Source organism: Parasteatoda tepidariorum, chromosome 3 (assembly GCF_982258835.1).
Source record: "Parasteatoda tepidariorum strain Cologne lab strain chromosome 3, Ptep-v5.0, whole genome shotgun sequence".
Taxonomy (NCBI): Eukaryota; Metazoa; Arthropoda; class Arachnida; order Araneae; family Theridiidae; genus Parasteatoda; species Parasteatoda tepidariorum.
Genome location: NC_141757.1, coordinates 16,595,038 through 16,620,304, shown reverse-complemented (window position 1 = coordinate 16,620,304; position 25,267 = coordinate 16,595,038). Strand labels below are relative to the sequence as shown.

General features: G+C 28.0%; 1 protein-coding gene and 1 long non-coding RNA gene across 4 annotated transcripts in view; one reads left to right on the top strand and one right to left on the bottom strand.

Annotated features, from left to right (window-relative positions):
• LOC107444248 (uncharacterized) overlaps positions 1–25,267 on the top strand; it is a 207,531-nt gene that overhangs the window by 131,274 nt on the left and 50,990 nt on the right. For 2 of the 3 annotated variants that reach the window (XM_071186721.2, XM_043049802.3), the window contains one exon: positions 14,453–14,730. The gene's annotated coding sequence lies outside the window, so the exon portion shown is untranslated. Of the gene's footprint in view, positions 1–13,585; positions 13,837–14,452; positions 14,731–25,267 lie in introns of those variants that run through there. The other variant, XM_043049801.3, reaches the window with a different exon arrangement.
• On the bottom strand, positions 7,499–15,113 carry LOC122270837 (uncharacterized). The gene is made up of 2 exons (XR_006226016.3): positions 15,004–15,113; positions 7,499–7,703 (listed from the first exon to the last, which is right to left on the bottom strand). It is a non-coding gene; the product is annotated as an uncharacterized LOC122270837 (long non-coding RNA).

Sequence of the window (25,267 nt, the reverse complement as noted above, 5' to 3'; positions counted from 1 at the left end):
GCATCCATTGATGCAAAGTTCCCTTTGTCCCTTCCTTTCCCAACCGAACCCAACTGTTGAAGGGGTGAAGACGGGGAGGGAGAATTCTAAATATGTTTTTTAATACTTTTCAATTAATTTTTACAAATAAACTGGTGATGGATATTTACTATATTAGGCAGTATCTTTCGATACATCTAAAATATAACTCCTTCACCCAATCAGAATTAGAGATGTATAGATTGATTCTCCAATGATTTTTTTCTCACAAATTATGCCAATACAATTTGGCAATCAACAGTTTTTGAAAGATATTTAAATAGTAAACAGTTATTATTATTTAGATTTTTGATGAGTAGCTTTGTTTTTGTGCATTTAACGTTAAAGAAAACTTCCTACAATTCAGAATTTCCTGTGAGCTGTTTTGTATCGTTAATGCAAAATAAGCGTTAAGACTACAAGCAATTTATCAATATACCAATTTATTAATTTAGATCAAATAATAAATGTAGGTAAATTACCATACGGATAAAAAAAAATTAACAAAAGACTCCGGTAAAATTTGTTTCTGTACTGTATAGGAAAGACCAATGCGTACTACTATTTGGACTCATGTATGTACGGCCACTTAAAGACATGGAGAGACATTTTTTTTCATTCTGGTAAAAAATGAAAAAAAAAAAAAAAAAAAAAAAAAATTTCTGATAATAAAACCGAAATATACAGTATTTAATTCATATCTATGGTGTTGGTTTTTGTTCTTATGGTAACAATTTCGGTTCATATAGTAAAAATTTACCGGAAATTCTAGTTTTCAAAATTATAGTTCCTATTACCACACATTAAGTAAAAAATTTAAAACTGAAAAGTAAATTTAACCGAGTGAATGGTTTTTAATGCTCTGAGCAGTGCTCATCAACCTTTTTATCGCGGCGGACCGGTCAACGTTTGATAATTTTACCACGGCCAGCTGAAGAAGGGGGAAGTTGATTGCTTATACTTAAGATTGTTTTGATTTAAGTTAATTGTATTTAATCATGCCTTCAAAATAAAATACAATTACATGCGTGGTATCGGTGTAGCTGCAGGCGATGTCTCTCTCAGCTCTCGGTTAACCTCACGCCCGTGGAAAGTTGTACAAATCCGGGAGAAATACACCACAGGAAATAAAATGAAAATAAATTTAATGTTCCTTGGTCGGTCCGTTACTATTTAATCCACGATCCGGCACTTGTCTGCTGCCCGAGATTTGGCTCTGAAGTATCATGACGGAATTACCAAATTTTGCCCCATTTATTAAACTTATTAATTCATTATTAAACCATATTTTATTGTTAAGTTTAACCAAAATCAATACCGAGGCGCTTCAGTAAAAATTATTAAACTTTTCGGTGTTTCTACAGAAACACGGTAAATTTAAAAAAAAAAAAAAGGAAATAGAATGACGAAATATTTCTTTAAATATTACGAAATTCGTTTCCTCGAAGAAGTGACAATAATTATTTCATCACTTTGACGAAATTTTTGGTCAAGACATATACCTAGAAACGGTTGCGTCAAAAATGACGTAAGTTTCCTGAAATTTGAGAATCCATTTTTTACAGTATTATTAACGACTGTAGAGGAAATCAGTATTATAAAGTACACATTAAAATTCATCATTTTTTTTTTTTTTTTTAGTTTGGTGCCTAAGGTTTTTAACTCAGCAATATTTGTTATTAAAATTGTTGATCTCTTAAAGAAGAACTTTTTAACAAGGATAAGAAATTGCTATTTCACAATTTAAACATTAAGTGGAGCCCGTGTTCTTCAAAATATTAGACGTGTTACTTTCATCAAAATTGTTATAAAAGACATTTCCAAATTAACAACGAAAAAAAAGAACGTTTTAATATGAACTATATTATTTCATTGGATTATTAAGTATATTTTCAATAAATTAAGGGCAAGGTTATGGGGGCTATAATAACAAAAATATTAAAAGGCTTAAAATGAGTCCAAATATTTTTATCAATATTGTTCTTTTTTTCCTTTTTCCTCAGGGGATGTTGAAAATTTTTTGTCCCGCAAATTAAATTGTGATTAAAAAAAAAAAAAAAAAAAAAAAAAAAAATTTAAAACATATGGTAATTTTTTTTTTTAAAAAAAGAAAGATATTTTTGAAATTTTTTTTTATATAAATAAATCCTTTTTTTGCGATTTAAAACATTTATTTTTACTTATTATTAAGAAATGCATTTCTTTTCCAAATTTGTAAAACAAAAGTTTTAATAATTATTAAAAATAACACAATTTTATTTGTTTATTATTTTTTTTACAAATTGAAATAGTTAATGGATTATTAAATTTAGTACTTAAGGACTAAATAACAGTATAAAATAAAAAGAAAAAATTTAAAATAAATAAAAATAATATAAAATAAATAATATTGCAGTTAAAATGCATTTTACGTTAAGCTTTGAAAAAGAAAAATTATACATTGATTCAAAGAGAGATTCAAACTTTCAACTAGTTCCAGAATGTTTAAAATTAATAACCTTCATTACAAAATACTTTTCTGTGATGTTTCATTCGAATTTAGGAAAAAAAGCCTAGATAAAAACTTTATACCATTCAGTTATTTTACAAACTCCAATCATTCGTCGATTTTCACGAGCTATTAACTAGTTAAAATAATCATTTTCTTTGACTACATATTTTATTTACGTATTTGTAATTCGTATTTACAAATATATAGCTAAACAAAACAGAAATACGATTCGATATTTTTGAGATTTAAAAAAAAAAAAGAAGATAATTATATAGAATTATACGGAATGCAAATCAAATAGCTATTCTTGTAAAATCATTATATGAAGTTTAGCTTCTAATGACTTAAATTGCTTTAATATTTTATTTAAAAGATCTTTTTTTAAAAAATCATCTATCGTAAAAGTGGCTGTATTTCAGTTAATTTAATATATGATACATCAGGGTCTATGTAAATACTATGTATGCACGTTTCTGAGAATTTTGACAAAACGTTAAATCGCTCGACCCTGACAGCTAATTGAAACAAATCCTACCTGAGATTTCATTTGTCTCCCTAAATTTAATTGTTTACTGCATTTGCTTACTTACCGAAAATCGAAATAATACGAAAATGTCTTTCCCCTCTATTTTAAAATAATTGTCTCTCAACTAATTTTGCAGTTTGCTAAGTTTTTTTCCCCGCATTAAATAATGTTTTTAATTTTTTTATCACTTTATAAACGCAATATGTTATGAAATGTTGTATTACACTGTATATTATTATATCTGTATAATGAAGAACTGGGGGACAGTTTCTGATTAACGGCAAAATTAAGTTTAAAAAAAATAAATTCATATTATTGTGTCTATTGTGATTTTTTTTTTATCTGAACCATTTCTGAACATGCTATTAATATTAAAACCAGAATATTTTGTGTATATTATTATTTTTTTTTTCTTGCAGCTCATTCGATTTATAGCATGAATAATAATATTTAAATCATATATGTGTAAATTGCGATTTTTTTTTTTAGTAACTCAAAAAATCCTAAAATGATTCATAATATTAAAATCCAATATTAAAACCATAATATTAAAATCATAATAAATTCATGATATTGGATTTTCTTGAAACCAATTCTGAACATAGATTTAAAAACATAATGTGCATGTTCAGTGGTACAAAAATAAATAAACGGCCCACATTAAATAATTTTTGAGCAGACGATATTTTAAATTACGAAATCAGACACATAAACTTACCATTTTTTCATCAGATTCTGCTTTCCAAAATATAATTTATTTTATAACCGTCGTTTAACAGTCGACCCAATTTTGAATTTACGACTACCAATCTCCATCTCCCAAGCCTTTTAATTTTGAACCCAATCTAGAAGACAAGTGAACTCATGGGTCAAGTATTGGGAGAAGTTTGCGTTTTTGGAGGTCTTGGAGGGAACCAACTAGCATTTGCGCTACATGGAGAGGAAACCCACAGTTAACCTGGTGGTAAGGAAACTGTAAACCATGATTCATCTACTACTGAGGATATTTTACGTCAGCACTGTGATTGGTTCGAGCCGGGTGCTGAATTCGAATTCTAGGCAATGCTGAGATCGAATCTGGATCCTCTCGTTGGGAGGCGAGTGCTAACCACAATTTAGGTAATATGCCCAAAATAGTTTGGTCAGGAGAGCGGTTAAAATTCTGGATCACGTGATTCGTTATATCGCCTATTTAAGCGAATTGAAAATTGTTTACAGACAATTATTAAATTCATTTATCCGAAGATGGAAAAAAAATTTTTTAGTGAATATTTATTTTTTATAATTTTATTTAGTAAAAATTGAAAAAAATTTTTTGTATGGTATACAGTTTTTTGAAGAATTCCGTCATTTTTCATGGCAAAATACTAAATTTGAATGAAATCTATCGAATAGTTTTTTCCTGAGAAATCGAATTTTAACTATGAGACTTTTTTTATGTGATTTTGTCTTATAACTGTGTCAATTCTAAACGTAACTTAATTTCAAAATATTATCTACCTTTAATATTTTGTCTATAACTCATTTTACCATATTTATACTTACACTGAAGATCAATTCAACTATTAGTCAATATATATATATATATATATGTATATATATATATATATATCTTTTTTTAAAAAGAAAAGAAAACTACTCAAATGTGAAATGACTAGTAAGTAACAAAAATATATTATCTTCAACATGATGTATACAAGTCAGAGGATGTTACTACTACTACTACAGTAAAAGTAAAAGCGTAGATGTTTTTTCACAACCATCTTTGCTGAAGATTACGGTTACAAATTGAATATTAATGAGTTCAATGATGCCCTCTAGTGGTGTCTTCTGATTTTTCCACAAATATTAAGTGCTGAAAAAAAAAATGGCCTGGACTGAAAACAAAACCCTGAATTTTATTAGAAATTTTCCTTACAAAAGTAACTTAATTAAACATTTAAAAGAGGTTAAAGCTTTTACCCATCATTAGGCATTATTCAAATTTATTTTGTTGTATTGAGAAAGTTAAGTCTTTACCTCCAAAAAATACGTGAAATCTCAATATGATCTGTAAAAGCTATTCTTCACAAAGGGCTTTAAATAATTGCTATTCCAGTCGCATAATTTGAAAATCAGTAAAATAATTGCCTAATTTATCCAGTTCACAACTTTAGCTGGTATACGCTTCCTTCCTGCTTTGGAATTGACCCACTTTTTTTTTCTCCCTCCCTTGTCATTCAAAATAATGCCGCGCATTTCTGCTTCCTTTCCCGCCTCAAATGAGGTTTTAAATGATATTCTGCCGCCATTTTCTGAAAATAACAAAATATTAATGTATTCTTTTTTACTTCACAAAAAGCTCACCATTAAGAAACATCTAAACATTTTTTTTTTTTTTCATCTTCATTGATGAATTTTTCTGTTCAATTCGCATGGGGAAAAAATTGAATCTTACTCATATTGCAGACTAAAAATTAATAAACATGCCTTTAAATGATCAGTAAAGGTTTAACCACCTCATGCTTGCTGTCGTCCGTCAACGCCGGAATAGTTTTTTGTAAGGTTCGCATAAGTTTAATTTTATCAAAGTGCATAAAAGTTTAACATTTCTATAAAAACGATGGCAACAGATTAGATACAGAAATAATATTTGAAATATCTGTCGCTGCTTATTAAAATACTTTTTCTTAAATATCTTCTCGCTTCTTAACTATATTTCATTAAAACTAAATTCCTTGTCTTTCAACCTTACCTTATATTTTGTACTTTTGTTACAACATCTTTACGACGCAAGCTCGCACGAGATGTTAAAACAAAGCTAACTTCTATAACAGCGGTTCGCAAATGGTGTTCCGCGGAACCCTAGGGTTCCGAGAGCCAGAATTTTTTTTTAACCAGCAATAATTATGTTCCTATCCAATCAATAATCCATAACTTGCTTAATATTTCGATTGTTTAGATGAGGTGAAAATTATTTATTGAAGATTATTTAGGCAAAAAAAAATTTTTTTTTCAATAGCATATTTTTGAATAAATTATGAAAAGAATATGCATTCTTAAAGAGCTCCATAAGTATCACTCATCGAACTTTTCAATTTAAAAATTAAATTTTTAAGTTAACTATTTTCGATATTCATAACAGCGAAAGTCGTAATTCAACTTATTTTATTCATTTGAAGCATAGGCATAAACCACGAATTAATTGAGAATTTAAAATATTTTATTCTCCGAATTAAATACATATAAAATAATTAGTAGTCTTTTTTTTCGGTTAATATAGTCACAGCTGTTAATGAACTTTATTTTTTATATTAAGTTAGGATTCCGCGAAAAGAAGCTCGATCATTTAGGGTTCCATAGCCAAAAAGAATTGGTATCAGCTGTTCTATAATACTCTTGTTTAAGCAATATGCTCGAACGCAGACCGAAATGTGTGAGGCATTTTGATTGAAAACTTATGTGTCCTCTCTTGTATGTAATTGAACTGTGTAATAACTCTTGTATGTAATAGAAAAAAAATTACATACAAGAGTTAAAATCTTCATATTAGTATAGATATATTTCTTTTATTCAGAGGATTGCTAAATTTATCAATTAAAAATAACGTAACCCTATTCATCCTAAATTCAATTCTTTAAAAAAGAATTAAACATCAATATAAAAAATACGTTGATAGTATATCATTATTGTATTTACGATTATTTCGTAAGTTACATTTCATATAAATTCTTTGCAAATATATTCAAAATATGAAACGAAAAAGAAAAGAAAAATTAACGAAAGAATGAAGAGAAAAAACAGAAAGAGAAGAAATGTAAATACTACATTAAATAATTTTACTTTTTTTTTTTACCAGAAGAGCTTATTTTTATTAAGCCACAAAACTTTTTATTCGTATATTTGTTTTTGTATACAATTCAACTATTAAAGTCAGTAATCTTATGTCCGAGACTGAGGCTAATAAGAAACGGTTTTTATATTTTTATAGTTTTATTTGTGAAAAACATATTTTTTATATCGATATTTATTGTTTATCGATATTTTATATCGATATTTATTGTTTATGGATATTTTATATCGATAATTATTATATCTATATTTTTTTTAAATAAACAAACTTTTTTCTTCTCCGGTATAAAAAAAAATAAATAAAAAATTCCTCGATTTACTTAGTTGAAAAAAGAAAGAGTTCAGATTTTCGTCTGGAATTAGATTTGTCTGATTCTATATAAGTTTTCCTGTAAAATATCTGTCTGATTCTATAAAAGTTTTCCTAATCCTATATAAGTATAATTTTTTTTTTTTTTTAATGAAGAAATGTTGGAAGAAATCAACAGCCCAATTATTTACATACTAATTCAAATTTTCAACTCATTTCTTTGAATCCTTAAGCTATCTTTCACACAAATAAGTACAGACAAAACGCATAGCCTATTCTTTCTATAAAAGGGGAAAAAATCCCAGTACAAAATAAAGGAAGATAAGGTGAGAAGCAGGAATTTATTTCATCTCTTCACTTATCCGTCCCCCCCCCCTCGAGGGTTGCAGGGGGGATGACTGTAATGAGACAGGCAAAGCCTCTCTTCAATTGGTTTTCTACAATGTACCAAGCAAACTGGTTCTCACTTGATATATGTTCCTCACCTTTCATGTCATTGGTTCAGTCCTGTGACAAGCGAAATAACCCTAAGAGTAAAGAATAAAATACATTATTACAAATGGTGCAGTTGCAAGCATTTCAGCAATTTTCGTAACACCACCTCTTCTCCTATTTTTCGGTACTTCCGAAATATTTCCTCCGCGTTTGGCTTCAACTGAAAGTTAGGCATCATGTTTTAAACTTTGCCACATCCTCTGAAAAATTTAAGTAAAAAAAGTACAGTACAAAACTTTTGTTGTTGTTGTTTGATTTCACCTTTGTTTTTTATTCATACTATTTCCATTAAAAAATTTTCATGCACTTTCAAAATCAGTTAAACCGTAATATCAGTGCCAACATATGGAGCAACCTTAATAAAATAATAAATTGATCCGTGTTTTTCATGAACTCTAAAAAATCGGTTTGACGTGAATCCTCAACATTAGTGCCTAAAACCATAATATGGACCGGATTTCTGCAGCCTTAATATCTGTGCCTAGAGCCATATTATTGACCGAGTTTGCTGCAACCTTAATAAGGTAATAAATTGAACCGTGCTTATCATACACTCTTAAAAAAAATCGGTTCACCGTTAAACCTCAATATTAGTACTTTGAACCGTAATATAGAGTGAATTTTCTTCAACCATCTACATCAGGGGTGGCGAACCTTTATTCACCAACGTGCCATTTTTTCTAAAAAATTGTTTAATGAAATCACAGACGTGCCGTCAAATAATTTTGATTTCATGGTTATTGGGAAAATAATAATACTAAATACTCAACTTAAAGTAGCATCAGTGGGACTTCTGTTATTGCAGATTAAATGACAAATAACTTATATTAGGTTGTAAGATATTAGTTTAAGCAGGACTGTTGATTTTTTTGCTAGTTATTTATTGTTAGCTTGTTTTTTATGGTTATTAATTGTTCTTTTAGCATTAATTGTTAATTTTTTATTAATAATTGTTTATTATTTTGGCACGCGTTTATTATTTTGCATAAATGGCACGCGTGCCATTGGTTCGCCATCCCTGATCTACACTGTGATCTAGCGGAAGTATACTCTAGGAATATGTGGGAAAGCTCTTTCGGTCCTGAAGAAGTATTAATATGATAAGGGTTTGTTGCATATTTTGATTGCAGCTAATTTGATATATTCAACCTGCGTATGCCATGTATTTGCTCAAATATTAGTACGCCATGTATTTAACTATGCCTAAAATATTTTTAATACTGTTACGACAACTGCCGAGAGCCCTATAATGCCGACATCTTGGGTTTTATATTATATTTTTTGTTTAAATATTCGATCAAGATGTAAGATTATAATTTTTAATTATATATTATATAAATTTTTTCAAAGTTCATAACCTTTAAAAACATAAATAATTAAAATTGTGTGAGATATATGGTCAAGGTTTCTTAGAGCGGGAAATCGTCTGACAATGTTAATAGAGCTTCATAGTTCATTTTTTTCTCGTAATATGGCTAAAAACAATCAAACTATTAAGTTCGCAACTTTGAATAGGCAATTTAAACTGTAATTTAGATTCCATAGAGACCTGCTGTACCGTTTGATAGTTTTTATAAATTTTAATTGTATTGATGAAAATGTATTGTATTTATGAAAACTTATTTGGATACTAAATAATTCTTTTAGCAGGAAACTACGCAAACACAAAAATATTTTTCAAAAGTCTAACAATGGACTGCTTTTATGTATTTAATAACCTTGATGAATTGTATTAATATAATTTATTGGAAAATATAAAAATGAATAACTATACCATGTGGTGTAAGGCACAAGATATGTACCGTTCTGATCTGCTATTTTGTTTTATATTTAAGGAAAATTAAATAAATATGATTATAAGCGCATGAGACATTCTTTCGGATGCTGTGCATGCCAACTATTAGTAAGACTAAAAATTACTCACCAATAAGAATAAGTTTTGTTTTTTTTTCGATGTGGATATTTTTTATTATTGTTATTTTTGTGATGTGTTTAAAAATAATTTGGCACAGAGTGCTGTCTACTCTGTTAGTGATTGCATAAACAGCTGCATCAAGTTTATTCTGCATGATTAATGATACTGCTGTAAGTGCAAATACTGCATTGAACGATGCTATCGTTTACAGTAAATTGCTTACTCTGTTTTATCACAAATAATTACAATGGAATGAAATTTTGGTCTGTAAGATTGAACCATCGTCAGAAAATTTCTAATTAGTAACTTATGCTCTAAATAATTATTTTCTCAAAATGCGTTGAGCAAAACATTTTTGCAGAGTTATTGAAGAGAATTTGGCAATCCGTCATTTGTGATCTTGCAACAAAGACACGCACCCGTTTTTTTTTCTACCAAAAATTTTAGATGCGTTTTTTTTTTCTCATCTCATATGATCAAATGAAAAAAAAATGTCACGGGATGAAATGTCTGGACGTCGACTAATTTTAATATAAAAACGGTCGAAATGAACCTCTTGAATGCATTCAAACTATTTTTCCGCTCTTATTTTTCAATTTTTATGATATAAACCTTTTCGATGATATTTTTAAAACATGCCTTAATAGAATAGCTCATTTTATAATTAAATATGCTCATTTAGAATCAATTACATATAAAATCAGCTTATATAATTTTATTTACTATAAAAATATTTATCATTGATTATGAAATGTAATGAAAAAGTTGTATCTGAGGGTAAATTCGACTTTAACGATTTCATCTTGGGTAAAATAATTAATTTCACGTTAATATATATATATGCATACTGTACATGTATTATATATGTATATGCTAACAATGTGTGCAACTAATTTCTTCGATTAATATAATTTATCGTTCAATTATCTAAACGTCAAGAAAATTATTAAACTGAATTATGTTCTAAATTACATAACTGCATACGCAACAAAATACAGATCTCCTCTAAAAATAAGATTTTTTTTTTCCTTTGCATACAACTAGTTGGAACAAGTTAATAAAATCTAAATATTCCACTCCTAATGAATTATATGGTATATTACACAATATATGTCTATACAACAATTTGTTTTTCTTTGTATAGAACTATTTGTAACAAGTTAATAAAATTTAAATATCCCACTCTTAATGAATTATAAAACTGAATTATCTAGTAAATCACACAATATATGTCGATGCAACAAATGTATTTATTTTAAAAACAATAAATCTTTTTATTTACCGTTCCAAATTAACAAAAAACAAATATCCCAACTCTGACAAAACACGCAAAATAATCCGTCTTCTGCAGGAAATAAATTCCTTTGAAGTATTAAAACTCTTTCTCTGAAAACTAGACCGAGAAACTTTTTTTTCTTTCAATTCAAAGCAGAGAAGGTAGCGGTCGATGGAAAAAGAACCGAAGAGGAGAGGAAGGGAGAGGCACTAAATTCTAAAAGGAGTATCTATTCCTCCACACATGCAGGCAGCCTCCTTACCTCCCCTCCCGACAACACAGCTCTTCCGCCACTTGTACACAAAATGGAATCGCCCAGCCAACAACAAGATTGATGCCCTTGATAGAAAGAAGGAAAAAGCATGCAACGGGAAGGGAGGGGAAAAAAATAACATAAATAAACTTCCCTACTACCCCCAGCGCAAGCAATGGAAGCGGTCCGTTGCTGCGTGCATTCCAGCTCATGACGTCACAGGAGCAGGTTGAAGGGAATAACACGTGCTGCCGTTGTCCGTGTGTTGGAGGAGGATTTCCAATTTTCAGCCTCTCATCCTTTTCTGCTGCTTTCGTTCTTTCCGAAACCCTACGTTCTGATTGCTACATTCGTTCTATTTTTCCCACTTCCCAGCACAATTCCCCTACTCTCCTCTCTCTTCCCCTAGCCTCTTCCTGCAGCCACCGCTCTGAAAACATCACAAGCAGCTGTTACTGCTGGGTCTCCACTGGGGGGCCGTATATTGCGTTCTCTTCTTTTATCTATAGATATATCTGTAAATAGCGTCTGAAAAATGTGCACGTATCAGAGTGTAATTTTTTTTTTTTTTTTTAATAGTAATAGTATGTTTGGCCTCAAAGACTGCATTAATAAATTATTAAATAAGTAAAATACTCTCTTTGCAATAGTATGAGAAATATTTTTTTTATCCTAATTATTTTTTGTAGCGCATTATTAAACATTAATACACTGCTTGCAATAGTGTGGATGTTATGTTTGGTCTCAAACATTGTATTAATAAATTATTAGATATCAGAAAATTAAATACGCTCTTTTTAATAGTGTGAGCAATGTAAAAATATTTTTTATCCTAATTATTTTTTATAACACATTATTAAACATCAACACACTGTTTGCAATAGTGTGGATGTTCTGTTTGGTCTTAAACATTGTGTTAATAAATTATTAAATATTAGAAAATTAAATACGCTCTTTGTAATAGTATGAGTAAAATTTTAGATCTCAAACGTGATGCATAACGTATTATTGGTGGATGATACTATGTTATGTATTCTTTTGTTATCTATATAAAAAAAATTGGAAATACTTGTCAATGTTGTGCTTTAATTATATACAAATCAAAACAAATTTTAATGAAAATAAAATTTTATTTATTATCGAAATAAATTTTTCGCCTATAAAAGATGCACTTAAATGTACTACAGAGCTCTTAATTTATCGATAAATAATGAGGATGTTGGGTAGAAAATTTATACGTAATTTTAGTATCTCTTAAATATATATAAAAGTTAATTCCCCCAAAACGTCCAAATATTATTTTTGCAGGATAATGCAATGGAATTCATTTTTAACCCTCAATTCTAAGAATTAGATGATCAAAAACTGTTAAAATTTCTTGTTTTTTGATTTTTATGTTCTGCTATGAACCAAACTTTGAAATAAAACCTAACTCTGAGACTAGCTTAAAATTTCAGAATAGCGTACAATTTCCAGCTCGCAGTTCTTATAATTTTTATTTATTTATTTTTTGATGTTAGTCTATCAGTTTTACAGCAGATTCTCAATAATCTGAATATTGATGAAATAATTTACTGATGCTTGCTTGATCATTTAATTTTCGCAATTTCAAGTTAAATAGTAGTTAAAAATTATTGGCCCATACCTATTGATAATTTTATTTCCGACGTTTGTCGGTTAGTAACGCTGCATACATGTTTTTAGTATACTTTGTTGTACAAGTTCTAGTAATATTTATAATTAAAACTGTCCATTTTTATTTTACACAGAGGAGTTGGAGACAATAAAATTTTGCAAATATTTCTGCAACTAAAAATGAGTCTCCTGACTTTATTAAGGAATATAGCGTGAGACATGTTAAAATGGTGGTATTATTGTAAAAATATTCCTTTTTTTTTTTTTTTTTTTCAAACATTTAAAAATGGATATTAACTAACCTAACCTGTTCTCATAATATTTTTTATAATTTTTTGTTTGTTTGTTGAATCCAATCAGTTTTCAAATTTGAAAGTCTGGTATTCGTGTTACATTAAATAATAATTAAATTCATAAAAATCTAAATAATATTTTCTAAAGTTCAGAGAAATATTCTGGTGTCTCCGTTTAATAAAAAGACCCTGCAATCTAACATTTTTTTTTTAAATGTGTTGCTTTGCGTTTATGAAATATGGTTACGTGCAAGTTCATCACACATACTTGTATAAGAATAAACAAGTTTGGTGTTAGGGATGATAAAAATATAGTCGCTAATGAAAAATATTCAATTTGTTACTACCCCCTTAATGTCTAATTCTTAATGTTATTGAGGCTGTGAAAGCTGCCATTGGCGGCTCATTGTCCCTATACGTCACAAGAGAAATGGGGGAAAGGGAGGGTAGAAAAAGGCGGATCATTGGCACATGCGCTTTGCAAGTCGTGCTTTGCCGCTGGGTGTGGGCGGAGCCTATTCAATCGAGCGCATTTTCTAGCCAACCACATTGAATCCTCAGTGAGTCTGTAGCGACGTCAGGTTCAGGACATGGTATTCAGCTCACAAATGTGGATTATTTTGTCGGTCTTTTTCCCGTCCACGGTGCCGTACGATTCGGATTTCTCCGGAAAGTCGATTTCGGACGACTGCTTGTGCTGTTAGTTGCTATGGCTGATTGTTGACTGATCAACATACAGCTGCTTCACTTACAAAAATGGAGTTTGCGAAGATCGGCCATATTCTATACAAAAGTAAGCGTATGCTTATTTGTTTACATATGTAATTATGAATATCTATGATGTATGCACTTGATGGCATAGAGGAAAAATATTCAGATTATGTTTCTGATTGGATGGTTGTACCAATTACTATTATTTTTGCTAAATTTTGTTATTAGGAAAATTTATATCGCAATATAATTAATCATATTTTTAATAGTATAATTTTAATAATAATATGTATAAGGGGAAAAATTTTATTTTTTTGCTTATTGTGTGATTGAGCTTATACAATTATAAGCAATAATATATTGTTATGCTCACTTATTTTATTTTGATGATTTTTACATCTAATACTACTCAGCAAAATACTACTCAAACATAGCTTATTCAGCTTTATTTATTTTCGCATTCGAAAAGTACATTAAATAATTATACCATTTTTTTCAATATATGAATCGCATATATTTTGTATTTGTTAAATTACACGAATTGTTGCTTTTTATTTATATTTAGTTTGTTTACAGTGTGCAACGAATTATAAATTAATATTTACAGATTTCGTGTTGCATAGAATATTTGTTATTCACAGTTATTTTGTTTACAGTGTGCATTATTATTGCTAATTGTAATTATTTTTAATTAACAGGAGTGAGTGTGGTGATTACCTAATTCATGGATATTTGTGAAAACCTGTGCTTAATGGATTACTTCTTGTGAATTGTGAAATATCGTTATTATTACTTTGGATTACGTTTTTATGAGCTTATTTACAATATCGTTGTGTGAATTTATTGATCATGGATTACCGTGTAGATTATTCCACGCACGTTTGATTGTGTGTAGTGTAATTTGTGCATATAACTTGGATTAATATCCCGGATTACTAAAATTATCGAAGATTTTTTGGATACCTTGTTACATTAGGTAAGATATATTTATTTATTTCATACATTTTATAAATCCGAAAGTTTAAATCTTATAGTAATATAATCTCTTTTAATTCTTATAGTTATATAAGAAACTATATTCTAATTTGCTCTTTATTATTATAATTTTTTTTAATACTAAAATTTGCGATTATATTATCTTTATTTAATCTAAGGTGGCGTTATCGCTTATTTAGGACAAAATCGCCGAAAATTGTTAGTAATTTTACTCTGATATCTAAAAAACATTACGGGGAAAAAAAATGCTTACTTAATTTAAGAAATCTTGCAAATTGCTGTTGAGATCCATAAAATATTGTACAATTAATAGGTCGGGTTCCTATTTTCTGGGGGTTTTCCAAACCATTGCATGGACGCTAGGTTGGCGCTTTTGCACCACTTGGCGGACTCAGGCATGAATTTTAAAATTAGAGCTTTAAGTTCGGTTATCTATTTTTTTTAAAAATAAAAACTTATCTATATTACGTCAAATTAAATTTTAACTAATTATTAGATAATTATAATTAAGATGTTATTTGATAGGATTTACGTTTTTCCTAATAATTACTGATCGATATAGTGAAAACTATTGGGTAGGCCTGTTGATAATTATCATATTATGGTTTTTGTGATAAAAACTAAATTGTGTTAATAATTTTATTAGCAGATGTTCTTCATCCTTTATTCTTACTTGACCGATTTGCTGATAATTATTTTTAGTGACCTGGTCTAAATAAATAATTACTGCAGAGCATTACATATATAAAAAAAAACCTACTACTATTTACTTGCTATCTATTTTCTTACTATCTATTTTCTTACTTTCCAAAAAAAAAAATTTTATCGCTCCAAAATAATTGCTTAAAATTACTGGAAATCATTATTGGGATATAAAAAATTGGTTTGTCTGGTATCTGGTTCTATTTGCAATATCTTATTGTGAATTAAATAATTTCTTATGCTTACCCGTAATATCCTTTTTTATTTCTCTGATCTAGGATGATATTTTTTTCTGGAGAATTTTGTTTATCTCTGAAAATGTTTTAAGAAAAATTACTATTAATTGTTGACTAGTTAATGCTGCTAGAGTTTCTGTAGTGCATCATTAGTTAGTGTTAGATTACTTTATCAAATAATATTTAAAAGTAGTCATTTGTTGTTTTATATAAACCATTGCATTTAGCATTACAAAAATTTACCAAAGTTGGCAAAAATCATGATTTTTTTTTCAATTTATTTTTTTTAAATTTAAATCCAATTATATTTAAACCATATTTTTTCAATTTTTTATATTTGCCTTCCAAACTCCCTGAAAATGCATTAATAATACTTATTATTAAAAGTCATAATAATGCTAAATTAACTTATATTTCAATCTAAAATATTTCAAAAATTAATATTTAACTATTACTAACTAATCACTGAAAAAATAGTTATTTTCCACACTCAACATCCTAAAATTTTTAAGGCGTAGGCAATATGCTAGTTAAATATCCAATAAAGGGTAAATTAAAAAAATATTTTAAGTTTCTCTAGGTAGAGCAAGTTGTTTTTATTATGGATATACGATAATTACATATTTAGTAAGTTTTTATAACGAAATAAACGAAAAACTAAAAGAGTATAGTTGAAATATGTTTATTATCAGAAAATTATTTTACACACAGCTAATAGGAAAATATATTTAATAATTTCAAGCCGCCCTTATCTACTTTTAGTTTCTAATTTATTTTTTAGTCTATTTAAAAAAAAATTTTCGTACTTGTACATTTTCTTTAAATTATTGTTTTGAATAAAACCTTCGTTATCAGTGAAATCTGACTTTAAAAAAATTGCGCCAAGAAGAATGTACTTATAAATAATTATGTGTAAAACTATTTTTGACTTATTTAAAAAAATTTTATTTAAAAAAATCATTTGGCTTAAATCAATTATTTTCTTAAATAAAGTCATAGTTGATGATCAATCAATGATTTTTTACAAAAATTAAGTGATTTGAATAGCATAATCTTGATGTGAATTAAGTTATGCCAATCCTGCTTTACACATTTTAATTATTATTTTTATTTATTTTTTGTTTTATGTGAAAGAATAGCAATTTAAGAATTAATATTTATTTTCTTTGAGTCTTTACTTAGCATTTTAAATATTATTTACCCTAACTTAACTAAAAGTACAATCAGCATTTTAAGCGTTTCCATTTGCTTTACACTACTTGTTTTTGCTTGTTAAGTTTTGTCAACCCACATTAGTTTTAGTAGTTCAGTGTTTACAAGTCTATTGATCAGAAGCTTATGCAGTTGCAAAGATTAATGTGTTTCTTGTAAATCTATAAGTAAAAAGCATCTATAAGTAAAATCTATAAGGTCTATGGGTACCAAGGGTTATGTATGGGTAAATCATACAACCTGTGCTATTATCATTTTATGAGTAGTGAATATTTGGGAGGTTGTACATTGTATAGTGCAAGTGGAAAGACTATTTGGTAGCTATGCTCTTTACATTTTTAGGCACACTTAATGCCCTTAAACTCGTTTAATAAGTTTTGCTTTTGAGCTCTTAAAATTAATGTTTGTACACAATAACCTTTCTGTTTTCCTATGTTATAAGTTTGTCACAGTCTCTTCCTCCACCCTATACAGTTATACAAATTTCAATATTGGTGTATTGTGTACACTGTATTAAATTGTTGTTAATATTTTGTAGTTAAGTATACAGTGATTGATAGATTCTAATACAGTTTGTAGATAGCTGTTCAAATTTAATTCTAAAAGAAAAACAAACTTGCATTTAGAAAAATAACTATTACTCATTTTGAATAAAGGTTCTGACATTTTAAAATTGTACTTTTGACATTTAATGACATGCGTTGTGACTGATAGTTAAATGTAAATAATAAAATGTGTGTGCAGTCTGACATTTAAATGTTTCATCCTTGACATTTACTGTGTCATCCAGTTAGTCTGAATTTTTAAAGTTTAATTAAGTCCCACTTTAGATTTTCTTTAACAATTCAAATTCTTTTTTTTTTTCTTCTATTTTTTTATTTTATAAAATTCTTGTTTTTATTTTACAGTGAAGTTATTGAACTAGCTTTTGTGTGTCATGCAAACTTTTTAGTTATTAGATTAGGCTTAAGAAATATATTCATTTACATATATGTTTTTAAATAAATATTTTACAGGCGTTGTTTAAAATCTAAGCAGGCAGTTAAGGGTTCTATGTCATAAACTGAGAAATCAGTTTATTTAGTAAGATTTACATCACATATTTAAAAACTTCCATTTATTTATTTATTTATTTTCACTGAATATAATATAGTAATAATATAAGTTCTAATATAATATAGTAATTTATATTTAAATTATTGGTTTCTAGAAAATATAATTAGTAAAACATATTCTATTATTAATATAATTAGTATACATATTATTATAATTAGTATAACTAAATATTTGTCTTACTTTTTTTTTTAACATCATTGTCTTTCAATTTTCTAAATAATTTAATTTCTATCTTTTGTACTTAATTTTAATCTGTAGTTTATTTTCTTAAGTAGTAGATTGTAATAAAATTAATTTAGGTAAAAAATTTTTTTCAATAATCAGTTTATTTTTCTGAATTTCATATTGTTGTTTAAAAGAGTGATGCATATGAGAGCATTTATTGTGAAGGAATTTTTATGGTTATACCATTTTGGAAGCATATGTTACATAAATTCTGTTGTCTAAAGAAATCTTTAAACATTTTATTTTGATAAGGTAACAACTGAACACGTTTCAAAATTAATCTCTCATAAAGAACAAGTTTTGTATGGTACTTTTATTTACAGGGAAACATTTCAGGCAAAGAGTTTTTCCTAAAATACAATTGCAGTTCTTCTGAATAAATCTTAAAAAAATCTGTTTTTGTGTTTGCAATACAAACCTTGTTACTGGGAGTTTTATTTTTCTGAGTTCAGTTTATAAAATTATTTACTTGGGAGCAAACATAAATCAAGTATACAAGCCCTATTTTGTGTTTATATAATTGTTAATTATTATTAGGTATAATTTTTTTTCTTTTATTTATTATCAAGTGGTAAAAACGTTGTGTTAATATATCTTATTTACATAACTAGGTTTCCTATAATTAGTATATAGTGTATGATTTTCCAGTTTTAAGTTAATTAGTAATAATATTAATTTTTTAAATTTATGTACAAGAAACACATTTTTTTATTCAAGCATATGTAACTGTATAAGTTATTTAGTCCATGAGCTAAACGCAATACCAGTGTGGTGTTTTATTAGGTCTTAAATATGTTAAGGTTTCTTGCATGTTAGTTAATTTTTTTTTTTATATGTTTATATTTTTATTGTTGTTTCTTATCCTAACAACCATGAGAAACGTTTGTTATTTTAAATTAATTTTTATTTATTTTTTTGTAATATTTATTGTGAAAACTTTGCCTGATATGAGAATAGAAATATTTTTGTAAAATCTTTTATAATTGAATATTTTGCTTTCCATCAAATTTTCAAACATTTTCTGTTTTAGGTTAACTCATTATTTTTCTTCTATTGTGTTCAAGGCTCTCTTGTATATCCTTCTCTCCCTGATAACTCTCATTTTGAGGAAATGTTTTTAGGGTATATGGAAGAGATAGATAAGAGGGGTGCAGACTGTTTCCCCTAAATCCCCCCCTTTTCCGTTGCCTAGCAACAAAGCGCAGAGAAGTCCCCTCCCCGCCGGGGGCGCATGCGTTGTGGGCGTAATTCCGGCTTTTCTAATTCGATTTGGCATTGCTGAATATTTCTCTTTTTTCTAGTCCCCTTCTTCGTTCCATTCTATTTTATGCTCTCTCTCCCTTTTGGCATCTTTTCATGCATTCGTTCGCTCTTTAGAATATTTAGCTCTGAGGATTCTCGATCTGCCATTGGTTGGCTGTGAGCGTGACGTGCTTTCGTACTCTGCCTCATTAAATGCGCTATGGTTGCATTTGGAATGTATTCATGCATGTCTAGGGGCGGTGGGGAAGGCAAGGAGTAGCTCCGAAGAAATTAAATATGGAGAAAGAGAGATAGTAACACTGTTCTATTCTATTTCTTTCTTTCTGTATCTCTGTTCGTTTTTGTCTTTCGTTTGTGTTGATTTGTACGCCCCCATTATTTTGGATATTCTATTTTCTCAATTTATTTTTAATATTATTTTAATGTTATTCTCACGTGCAATTTTTTTATCAGCCAGGGTAGCCTGGAAAATGTAGGGAATTTTTGATTTTTTTTTCCTTACAAACTGGGAATATACAGGGAATTTTGTTTCTTAATTTTGTCTTTTAAAAAATTTTAACCACTCGAATCTTTATCTATGGAGTATTTAACCATGGTATTTCAGCCGTACTAAACTATTTCATTTACTATAGCATTATTTAAGCATGTTCAGCTGTTTTTAAAGCGATTAAAACTAATTAATATAGTTAGCCCAGTATAGCTCACACAAGAGCTCAGTAATTGTTGTTTCCTCTTAATATATTGTGTATAATATGTACAGGGAAAACACAGAGATTTTTTTTTCCTCCAGATTTGAGTGCTGTCAGGTCTAGGACGGAAAACCCTCTATGGTGTATGGTTGTTTCTAGAGGATAAAGCAGATTCTTAGACTTGCTACTTATGGACTTAAAAGATCAAACGTGCCAGTTAAAATTGAAATCAATTTTCCTCTATTGAAATTTGTACTTCGTAAATAATAATTTCTTTTTCTTCGAGATTTTCTGGTCAATGCTGCTTGTTTTAAAAGTTTCTCCGGAAGGCAATAATTAGCATTTTTAAGTTAACGAGAGCATAGAGTTTAAATATTTTAATAACTTTTTCTAGGAATCTCAACATTTTACGATCTTGCATTCTATTTTATTATTATGAAAGAGAAAAGGAAACGCGAAGTGATCTGTGATATATAATATCACTACAGAATCTTTTGTTGCGACCTGCATTTAGTTTAGAATTCTCTAAATGGAGATACATTTTCCTTATCTGTATCTTTGGCTGGTGTTTTCAGTATTTTGTGTCAAATATGCTTGCAACAGTGAACACAAACATTTTGATTTTAAACCAATTTTTTATGATTTTTATTTATACTGTACACAAAAATTTCGCAGAAGCATACTAATTTTACAATAAATGATAAAATATATTTTAATTAATATAAAACTTCAAAATTGCAGAAAAGTGAGATTTTATAGAAAGTCCAGTGCGACACACCGTTCCTTTTCCATTTTCCCTCTTGTTCTGACTTAGTAAGAGTACTGAATATCAACTTACTTCCTTATTAATTTTATTATAAATCTAATGAAATTTATAAATAATCGAATTTTACATACTTCATAAGCATTGAATTTTAGCATAAAATTTATTTCTCTTTTTTTCCTGAAAATCACTCGTGTGACAGCTAGTTTTTTAGAGCTAGTTTTAAGTACCAAATTATAGACATTTTTCAGTTTCATGCTATTCTAAAAAAACATTTATGCAGTATTTCAATAAAAAAAAATTTATGTTCTGCATAAATTAAGCAAAATAACTACTCGCTACAATTTTGAATCGATAATAATACTTAAATTTTGTTTTGATGAATTTGTTCGATTTATATTCTAATTAATAAATTTAGATTATGAAAAGTCATTAAATGGTTTTTATAGTACCACTCACATAAGAGTGATAATCATAGAATTATTTCGCTAAATTGTATATTGTGAACTTTTCATTAAATTTAACTTTTCTTTGTTTAAAAAAAGAATTTTTTTTCCTTCAAGTTGTAGAAAATTAATGTGTGTGTGTGGGGGGGGGGACGTTGCCTACACTCTGTGCCACTCCCTAATGTCTACGATTTTAAAGGATAATTGCACAATTTTTTTTAAAAGAATATCTGTAATATGTCTATTTTTTATTTTAGTATATATTTGTTATATATCTTTTATATCAAAAATAATTTTTTTTTTTTTAATTTTTAGGTAACACTTAAGCTTAATCTTAGGGTATATTTATTTTTAAGTTTGTTAAACTTTTAATTTTTATTAACACGCTTTTTTCAAAACGATTCAAAATAATAGCGTTCTTTTATTATTATACTAAGTCATGCTTTTTTTTTAAATAAAATATTAAGTTTTAGCCGAAATTGGAATGCTGTGTTAAAATTTTTTATAATTAGCACGAAAACGAAAAATGTGTACATTTTGATGCGCTTTGCCAAAGACCTTTTAAAAATTATAGATATCATCTTATTCAACACCATTTTTAAACTAGTTTTAACATTTTTGTTTCTCAGTCCCGTTCTTTTATAATCATGTATGAATTTGATGGCGTTTAGGTGTCAAATTTTACATATTCTATACATGATCAAACCTTAATTTAATGACACTTGTAATTCGTCTACTAATTTTTTCTCTGTAAAGGTTTTCGTCCATAAAAGTTAATCAGTGGTGGCACATGACCTGAAAATGTGTGCTAGACAACTATATATCTTGATCCTAATTTACAAAAAGCCAACGTTTTCACAATTAATTCTACCCCAATCTTTGGCAGTCTGTAGCGTGTGATAACGCCATTCGTTTTTCATGATTCAAAATTTCATGATTTTTGATAATTTTCAAAAATAATGCCACAAGTTTTTTTTTTTTTTTTTTTGACGTGACGGTTAAAACAAGATAAAAAAAAAGTCAATTGTCAAAAACTTTCCAACCATGCTTAATTATAATATTCCTTTAAAGTGCTTATAAATATTTTTTGAGTGTTTAAATGGTGCTTATTTTTTGTTGAATAATTTGGCTACGCACCCTGTTAAATTTACAGCAAATCTGGGCCCTGTCATGAATCCAAGCGCCGTTATGCTTTAACATTGAACTGATTTTTCCGAAAGAATGTAAAATTATAGGGATTTTTTTCGACGACAGGGATATTGGTGTCTTACATAAGCATTGCTCATTTTTTTCCTGTCATCTTAAATAATCGGATTTCAAACCAATTTCCCCCTTAATTGATAAAATAATATGTGTACGATCCCTAGCACTCATAAATTAACACGTTCAAATTGTGTCCTTGAAATCATTAAGATTTCTTTTTTTTTTTTTTTTATTGCAAATCTATTCATCAGATCGCAAGTTAATCAGAGTGATTCTTCCCTTTCTTTTTCTCCTATTTTATTATGTAGAGGAATTGGCGATAATTTTTATCTTGAATTTTAGTAAGGGCGCAAGTTTGTTTTGTACGAATAATTTGGCTTGATTCCAGTTGGAGCATAGTCCAATTTAACATTAATTACAGCTCTTACTTAACATACCATCCAAATTGATAGATATACTGATATTAATGAATATTGAACGGGGTTTTTAATCTTGAACATTTGACTTCTTATTATTTTTAAAAAATAAGTATTTTTATTTAGGCATTGTCTAGCAAGATGTTTTTGGATGAAAATGAAATTAGTAAAATTTATCGTATCCATTAGCAATTAATAAAATTTATTAAAACTATTATAAAGTAAAGAGTATTATATTCGAAAAAGTTTCAATAATTCAAAAAAGTTTCAATAATTACGTGTAATATTCTTAAAAAAAATAATAATAAACGAATACATCTAATACAAAGGTCATTAGATGGAAAATCCTTTTTATGACCCTCATATTAAACTTTTTTTTTTAAAAAAGAAGGAAAAAAGATGATGATTTCCCTATCTTACATGCAATAAGCTTAACCAGTTTTTTGTGCTTATTTAAGAGACTACATTTTGTGCATAAAATTTTTATTGAAGAAAACTTTATCACAGTTACACTAAAAAAAAAAAAAAAAAAAACATTGAAGACCTGAGATTTCCCTAAGTTTTTCTTAAATTAACACGCCTTTTTAAGTTTTTTTCGACATTTTTGTAGGGGTGGTGGAACTTATGGTCTTTATATTGATTATTTTTTTAAAAGCAAAAATAAATGTCTGAAATTAGCTCACTAATTTACACTGAACGAAATGTAATAATACGAAATGTAAAAATGCAAACTTATTAGTTCACTGTTACATTTAAAAAAAAAAAAAAAAAAGAACTAACTTACATGCAATAAGCTTAACCAGTTTTTTGTGCTTATTTAAGAAACTGCATTTTGTACATAAAATTTTGATTGAAGAAAACTTTATCACAGTTACATAAAAAAAAAATTTAAGAAAAAAAAAAAAAACATTGAAGACCTAAGATTTCCCTAAATTTTTCTTAAATTAGCACGCCTCAGCATTTTTGTACGTGTGGTGGAAACTGTCACCTTTATATTGAACTTTTTTTTAAAATAAAAATAAATGTCTCAAATTAGCTCACTATTTTACACTGAACGAAACGTAATATCAAATGTTATTTGCATGCATGTGGTGTGTATTTTACCTAAATGTGTGGCGGAATTATTTATCCCTGGCCTCATTCACGGTTTTGTGTGAAAAGGAAAGAAAGAAATATGGCTCAGTGGAGGTCTCTTTCTGAGAAAAGAAACAGCACGTGTTCTGGAATGACTGGCTGCCCTTTTGTGTCTTTCTATTTGTGGACAAGCTCTCTCTATCTCTCCCCTTCAGGGGGATAAATAATGCTCCCAAGCTAGGCTCTTTTTCCTGCATTTTGTGTACTCAGAAGAAAGGCTTTAGTCATCGATTAATACTTTCTTATTATGTCCATTTGAAAGAGTTAAACACGCACCTGCATTTTACTCTTTTCATAGAAAAATTTTATAATTATCAGATATTTTCGAAGATTTCAGAAATTGTATGCAAAATTTGTAATGATTTTAATATGTTAGCCTTATTGTTCCAAAAATACAGTTCCAAATACTGATTTTTTTTTTTTTTTAAAATTTCTAAATAACAGATAGCTACTGTAATTAAGCAAGTATTCCTGTTTTAATTTGTTTGCAATTTAATGTTTAAAAAGAGATAAGAAATCAACATTTGATATTTCGTACTTTACACTTGATTTTTATGAGTTTATTTTTTTCTGTACTTTACTAACATTCGTACTTCAAAAAACACCTACGATGCGTACAATTTATTGCAATCTGAATTTAAGAACTAAAGCCCACTCGTGTATATTCTCGATAAAAATACACTTGATTATTAATACAATTTGTGAAGATTTTTTGACAATTTAGGTAATTGTACTAGTTGATAAATCAGGTAATTCGAGGCGTCAGTGCGCAAAAAAGAGAGAAAAAAAATGCTTTTTTTTTTGTGCATATTTCGCTATATCTTCGATAACTTTTTAAGTGAATTTAAAAGAAAAAATTGCACACAAATATAAAATATGTTTATTCTAAGTTAATTCTTTTTTTTTTTTTTTAAATCTTAGTTAATATTTTTGTCAATATTTTATTTATAAACAGTCGAATTTTTTTTTATTGTAATTGTAAAATTTTCGTATTTTGAAATGTAAAATTACTTTTAAAAATTTTGATTTTGCATTTCAAAATACGAAAAAATTTAGGAAAACAATTTAGGTAGTTGTACTAGTTGACATATTAGGTAATTCTAGGCGAGGCG